The following is a 6,945-nucleotide window of genomic DNA, read 5'->3' on the forward strand; positions in this document are numbered from 1 at the left end:
ATGTTTTGATTTCAATTCATGAAACGCTTTGCTCTGATGTTTATCAGTTATCTTTTGGGACACTGTAGTTTTTGAAGCATGAACAGGGATCGTTGGGATCTGCTGATCCTGAACGCCAAGACATCTTTATAGGAGGTTCTTGGTATGGGTTTCATCCCATGACACAGTTTGCATGCTGTTTATTTAGAGTTCAAAAGGAACCACTAACTGATACTGTGGGAGTATTTGTTGACTAAATAAACTATTTCATGAATATGTGGAAGATTTTACATAATTTTACAAGAGGCTAATTTTTAGACTCATTATTAAAATTCATTATTAGTGTAACCCTACGGTGGTAATTCTGCGTTGTTGCAGGCTAAGAATCTATTTGTAGGAGTTATCTAAATCTAGATTCGATGAGGAGGCTGGCTATATATTAATCACATGGGCTAAGGACTCATAGATTGCACTACAAAAACACAGGACAACAGAATAAAATTAAATGTAGTTCTTATTAAAATTATTTGTTCTTTTTTCTTTCCTATTCAGATTCAATATTCAGTTCACTTTACATTACTACTATTTATTTTGACAAATCAGCCACAAATTTTTAGATATCATGAAACAAAATAGAAGGAAATATCGTTAAAAAAAAAGGAAAAAAAATGTTACCCTTGAGTGCACTCAAATATTTTAACTGTCTAACCACCCCTTCAATACTTAGCGTCCATATCAAACTCCAAAAGGAACCGTTGCAGCGCTGTTAGTTGAAGGAAAGACCAGAGAACCAGACACCAAGGCGAACAGAGAGGAATCCACCTTCAGTTGGAGGAACACCAGGAATCCAGGATCAGAAGAAGCCTCAAAAAAACCAGTCTACACAAAAATGTGCAGAAAATTAACTAATGTTAACTAAATGTCATTCTTCCGTTCTTTCCATTTGTTCAATAATATTTAAAGTCAATATGTTCAATAATACAACTTAAAATAAAAATCAATAAAATGAAATTGAACAACCAAAAGTACAGTACAACATTGTAATGCAAAATTAAGTCAAACCAGCATCATTTGCTTTCAAAATGCATCTTTCTTATTGTACAAATTAGAATATACAACAAAATATACATGTGAGGTAACATCCACTGCTATTGCAGATAGCCAGACTGTTTTTTTGTCCTTTTTTATCCACTGTAATCCACTGTAACGTCGAAATATAAACTTTTTAGTCATATCACCATTTTAGCTTTAAGCTAATCAACACAACCGATAGTTTTCACTTACCCAGATAATTTTGTTTTACAACAAACGTCATCTCATCTTCAATGTGGTTCAACTTAAGGAATATAATTCGTTTTCTGAATAATTTCAACCTTAATAATTACTTCTGCTCTGGCTCCCGTTTTTTCCAGCTTCTCTTCCCCTTAGGCAAAACCCGCATGGCCAAAAACAGCAGAAGAAGAAAGTTTTATTGTGCCCTGCCACTTAGTGGCGAACTACATATTGCGCTTTACTCTAGTTTGAGTGGTTGCATTAAAGGTCATTTCTGGACTTTATTTGGACAGAATTGACAGGGTTACATTAGGCTATATGTACAACTTGGAAATGCTTGTTTTAAATGACATTGGTGGTTATTAAGTGAACTGCAGCCAGACACATATAAGTCATACGTTTTCAAAGTTACAAAACAATTAAACTAATTGCTTTGCAAACTGATTCACTGTTTCGAAGCATTCAAAACACCATACAGGGACACCTGGTTGTAAAAATAGTATAATTGCAACAAAACCCTGGCAAAACTTGAATTAGATTTTTTTAAACATGTTGCAAACTTTAAATTAAAAGTATAAATTACAAATGTACTTCGCTTCGCTTTGACACTTTACAGTTTATTGCTGATAAGTATTTATATGATACAACAAATCAATAGAGATCAATGGCAATCAGGTTCTCTTGTCCTAAGTAGCCAGAATGCTTTGCGCTGTTACGACACATTCTCCTTCTCTACAGACAGATTACAATAGGCAGTAATGTAGTAAATTGATTCAGTTCAGTTCAATATAGTGTCAATTCAACCTTTCAAACTTTAAATTGAAAGTATAAACTACAAATGTACTTCGCTTATCTTATAATATCATTCAGTATTAAGTGTCTGTATAATTTGCACCCTTATATATATTTATCAAGGAGCATACATAGTTTTTTCCATTTTATTAAACAAATACCTCACTAAAACATCTACAAACTAGTAAAATGGATTCAAGATCAGGTAAAACCAATAAAACCTGTTCAGTGATTTGCCATTTGGGTGGTCATCTGAGTGATCCTGTGTGTTTTGTGTATATTTTATGATATTACATAAATAGCCCCTAGTGAACCATTGAGTTTTCTAAACATTTTCAAAATGTTTGATGTAACAATGTCCCATTTACTGAAATACCACCTGCTTTGAATGTTATCACTCGATTGAACGGGCATTATCAGTGGTTATCAGCTGATAGATATGGGCCAGTAGGGGTCTTCAGCTATACTAATAGAGAATACTCCAGATCCAGTTCTGTTTTTACATTACTGTGATGGTTGGGTTTAGGGTTGGGGTAGGGGTAGACATTAATAAAATACAATTAATGGCAAATTTAATAAATAATATAAATATATCTCATTAACTTCCAGCCACAGCCTTATGTGATCTATAGCTGATTAACCATGTGGATGGATGATAACAGCCTTCTGAGCCTACTGGTCCCTACTAGCTCATATCTATTAGCTGATAACCACTGATAATGCCCATTTAATCAAGTAATAACATTTGAATTGGCTGTAAATACTTGCAAATTTGATACCACCGATTCTACATAAAAGATTTGTAAAGGTATTGTAAAGCAGATCTTTGAAAACAGACACCACTAGCATACATCTATGTAAAGAGTACCTAGAAATGATACTTGAGTAAAAGTAGAAAACTTTCTGTAAAGAAATTACAAAGTCCCCATTTCCAAAATCCACTTAAATAAAAGTATTGGAGAATCTGATTTTAAAAGTATGCAATTATATTGCACACAAAGTGCTATGCAAGCTAAAAAAAACTGTGGATACAGAAACAGAAATAAAAAGAACACCTAAATATTGCAATAAATCAAGGTTGACAAGGTTGTCTCTTTGATCGTCTCCAAACACTCAAGTCTCTGTTCATTTCAAAGGTTCAAAAAGGGGATAAATAAACCAAGATACTTCAAAAGTTCCCTTCAGTTTAATAAATGATTAAAATATCATTCAGTAAAATTTAAGTCAAAGCCTGCTTGCACTGGATGTGCTGGTTTTGGCTTTATCGCCAGCTGCTGCCATGTTATTTCACAGTGCAGACTGTCTTATATAAAGCAGCCTCAGAAACAAGCAAGCAAACAAAAATAAACAAACTGAGAAAAAACAACAACAGCAAAAAAAAAAAAAAAAAAAACTAAGAGAAAAAAACAAACAGACAAAAGCAGGATATTGGCATAATCAGTTATGGAAATGCAACTATAGAGTTCATGTATAGTTCAGATGTAAAGCAGCACTGAAGACATTAGTGGAATCATGTAACGTTAGTTCAGAATGATAACAGCGTAAAGTTACTTGTTCAGCTATAGAGCTCGGGAATCTACATCACGGCGGGTTGTGGTCGGCCATGTTTGTGGACAAGGATGCAGGACGCAGGATCACTCAATGTTAACAGATGCTAATCACAAAAGAAAAAATGACAGTTTTATAGTAATATCTTTTGCAAAACATCACACAAACACTCAGAATAAATTGGACTTAACATGTATATCCCTTTATAAATGCTCTTTGTGTGTCTGAGAAGCTGATGAGCCGAGCACATACGCAGGGGGGGCGGAACAAATAAATGAATGACTTTATCCGTAACTGACAGTGCATCAAAGAGCTGCTGCAAGAAAACAGTTATGATTTTCTTCAGGAGTTGCAGTGTGAGCAGATGAGAATTATTGCTGATGAGTGTGTGTGTATATATATATATATATATATATATATATATATATATATATATATATATATATATATATATATATATATATATATGATACAATAAATCAATAGAGATCATGGGAATCAGGTTTCCTTGTCCTAAGAATGCTTTGCACTGTTACAACACAATCTCCTTCTCTATAAACAGTTTTACAAGAGACAACAATGTTGTAAGTCAATGTTGATTCAGGTTTCCATCCTAACATGAAGTTATTTTAATTTTAAAATCACAAGAAAAGAAAGAAATCCCAAATGCAAAGATGTGTTTTCATTACGCCATTAGAGTGGCTGATTGTGGTATTGGTAACCTACTGTAGTAACCAACAGTAAACAAGGCAAGCATAATGGAGTCACGGTTGTAATGTTTGCTATCTCAGAGTTTATGCAGTTTCCGTCTCCCAATATTCACAATATCTATCCAAAAACCACCTCAGCTGAGCTAAAGATCTACAGTAGTTTAAGAACTAAGGGATTTTTATTACATCATTCATTTCTTATGTGATACTTTATTACTGGCATTTATACACTCTCAGAACTAAAAGTACAAGAACCTTTTTGAAAGGTACATATTTGTACTTAAAGGGTTCTTATGAATACCTCAAGGGCACATATTAGTACCTAAGAAGTACAAAAGAGTACCTCTTAAATTTTTTTAGGTACTAATATACGCCTTTGAGGTACCAATATCCTTTAAGTACAAATATGTACCTTTCGAAAAGGTACCACCCCAGTGACAGCTCTTGTACCTGTTTTTCTGAGAGTGTACCAGCAAACTTAGTGTAGCAAAATATGTTTCAGCTAAAACAGCTCAACAAAAAATAGTTGTGCCATCATTCAGCTTTATTCAATTCAAGTTTCTTACAGTTTCCTCATCTCCTAATATTATTCAGGAACTGGCTGCTAACATAGCATGCATGTAAAAAAAGCCTTGTGGACAGGTTTGAGTGCATTATCTTGAACATTAAGTATTAGATTAATGTGTCAGAATGAAAATTAAATTCTTAATACTTTTATTTGGCAAGGACATGTTAAGTCGATCAAAAGTTATAGTGAAGACCATTATAATGCTACAAAAGATTTCTGTTTTAAATAAATGCTAGTCTTTAGAACTTTAAATTTAAGGAATCTAGAAATGAACGTACCAAAGTTTACACAAAAATATTAAGCAGGACAACATATTTAACAATTGCAACAATAATAAATGTTTTTTGAGCAGCAAATTAATATTCAAATATTAAATAATATAAAGTAATAATTAAAAAAATCTAATTTATAATTTGAGAATGCTCAGGTCACTGAACACTAAAAGAGTAATGATGATGAAAATTCAGCTTTGAGGAATAAATTACAATTATTTCTTATCAAATAAGTTTCATTTGGTCATTGAATAGACTTATAATAATCACAAATTCCAGGTTTAATTTTCTGATATGCATAAACTTACAAAAAAAAACCCCACCCTAACCCCAGCCTGTAAGTATACAATACAGTGATATCAAAACAACTTACAATACATTGCTTTGGAGAAAAAAAAAATCCCATGAAGTGACAGAAGAAAGGGACCCAAACCTTCTGAAATGGTCCAATCTTTTTAAAAGATATCTGGCTCGTTCCGAGTGCAGAGTAGATATCAATTCTTCAACCCATAGTTTAGCAGTGGGAGGATTAACATTTTTCCAGTACAATAATAACAGATTTTGGCTGTTATCAAACAATATGTAGGAATTTCTGTTGTGCTCTGCTCATAGAGTTTGTATAATCTAAATGTCCTAATATAATAAGCACTGGATCAGGATCTACATGTAGATCAAGGACATCTGAAAGCACTTTAAAAACCTTATTCCAGAATCCCTGTATTTTATGACAGAATACAAAACTATGAGCTAAATCGGCTTCTTCTGATTAGCACTTATCACAAATCGGAGATATATTGGGAAAAATCCTATGTAATTTCTTTTTGGAGAAGTGTATGACCTTGAACTGGATGATGCATAATCTAGTCTTGATTTATTGTTTATTAGTATCCTCTAAGCTATTCTGCCAAATCTCTTCCAAAATTTTGATTCCAATCTCTTGTTGCCATTCTTCTCTGATTAACTTTGTAGTGGGACAGTAGCTGCAAATAACCTTTCATAAATTAGAGATAATTGATGTTTGTTTCCCCTGAACTGTGTGAGACAATCATCAGCGATTGAGGGTAGGACCTCCTCTAGGAAAACATTATGTGTATGCAGGTAATTCCTTATTTGTAAAAATCTGAAAATGTACAATTATTTTTTTAAAAGTATAATCATATGTTCCACAAATAAGTTACTGTTTAATATAAAACAAATGCTGCCTTGATGAGTAAAAGACTTCTCTCAAGAACGTAACAAGGTTTTGCAGTTTTAATTAATATAACACTTTATGCTTAATATGACCATTAATATGTATTAATAAGTGCTCAGAGCAAGTATGGAATTTGTCTTTAAAAATGATCCAAAAGAGCATTCATTTGTTCATGTATGGACGGTTTTTATATCGTACAGCAGGCACAGCCGATGAATTAAGATATAAAAATAATATGTCACAATTCAAGAATCATGATTCATTCATTCAGTGGAAGTCAGATACCTGTGAGCTCAAAGCAATTATTTTATTTCAAAAGCCGATGAGAGTCTTAAGCAGCAGTTATCTGCTGTTATCAAATATTTCATATACAAGACCTTCTATTACTTTGGCTTTGGGTACCTGCCAAAACAGAGAGAGAAAAAATGAATGAAAGATTATTGTTATTCTTTCTTGAAAGGCTAACACGAGAAGACTGCTGACATGCTTCCCATCAGATTGGCTGACATTTATCATGTTGAGATATGTTGTCTATAATGGTTCATTTTTCAATTAGGATTAGCTTGAACTATTGAACATGTCAGGATTGAGAATGTCTGTCTTTGGGAGAAC

At 33.0% G+C, this 6,945-nt stretch overlaps 1 long non-coding RNA gene across 1 annotated transcript; it reads right to left on the reverse strand.

Annotated features, from left to right (window-relative positions):
- Positions 1–549: 549 nt before the first annotated feature.
- LOC130219281 (uncharacterized) lies at positions 550–1,408 on the reverse strand. The gene is made up of 3 exons (XR_008836047.1): positions 1,264–1,408; positions 1,108–1,180; positions 550–858 (listed from the first exon to the last, which is right to left on the reverse strand). It is a non-coding gene; the product is annotated as an uncharacterized LOC130219281 (long non-coding RNA).
- Positions 1,409–6,945: the final 5,537 nt, after the last annotated feature.

The sequence above is a fragment of the Danio aesculapii genome, chromosome 3 (genome assembly GCF_903798145.1).
Source record: "Danio aesculapii chromosome 3, fDanAes4.1, whole genome shotgun sequence".
Classification (NCBI taxonomy): Eukaryota; Metazoa; Chordata; class Actinopteri; order Cypriniformes; family Danionidae; genus Danio; species Danio aesculapii.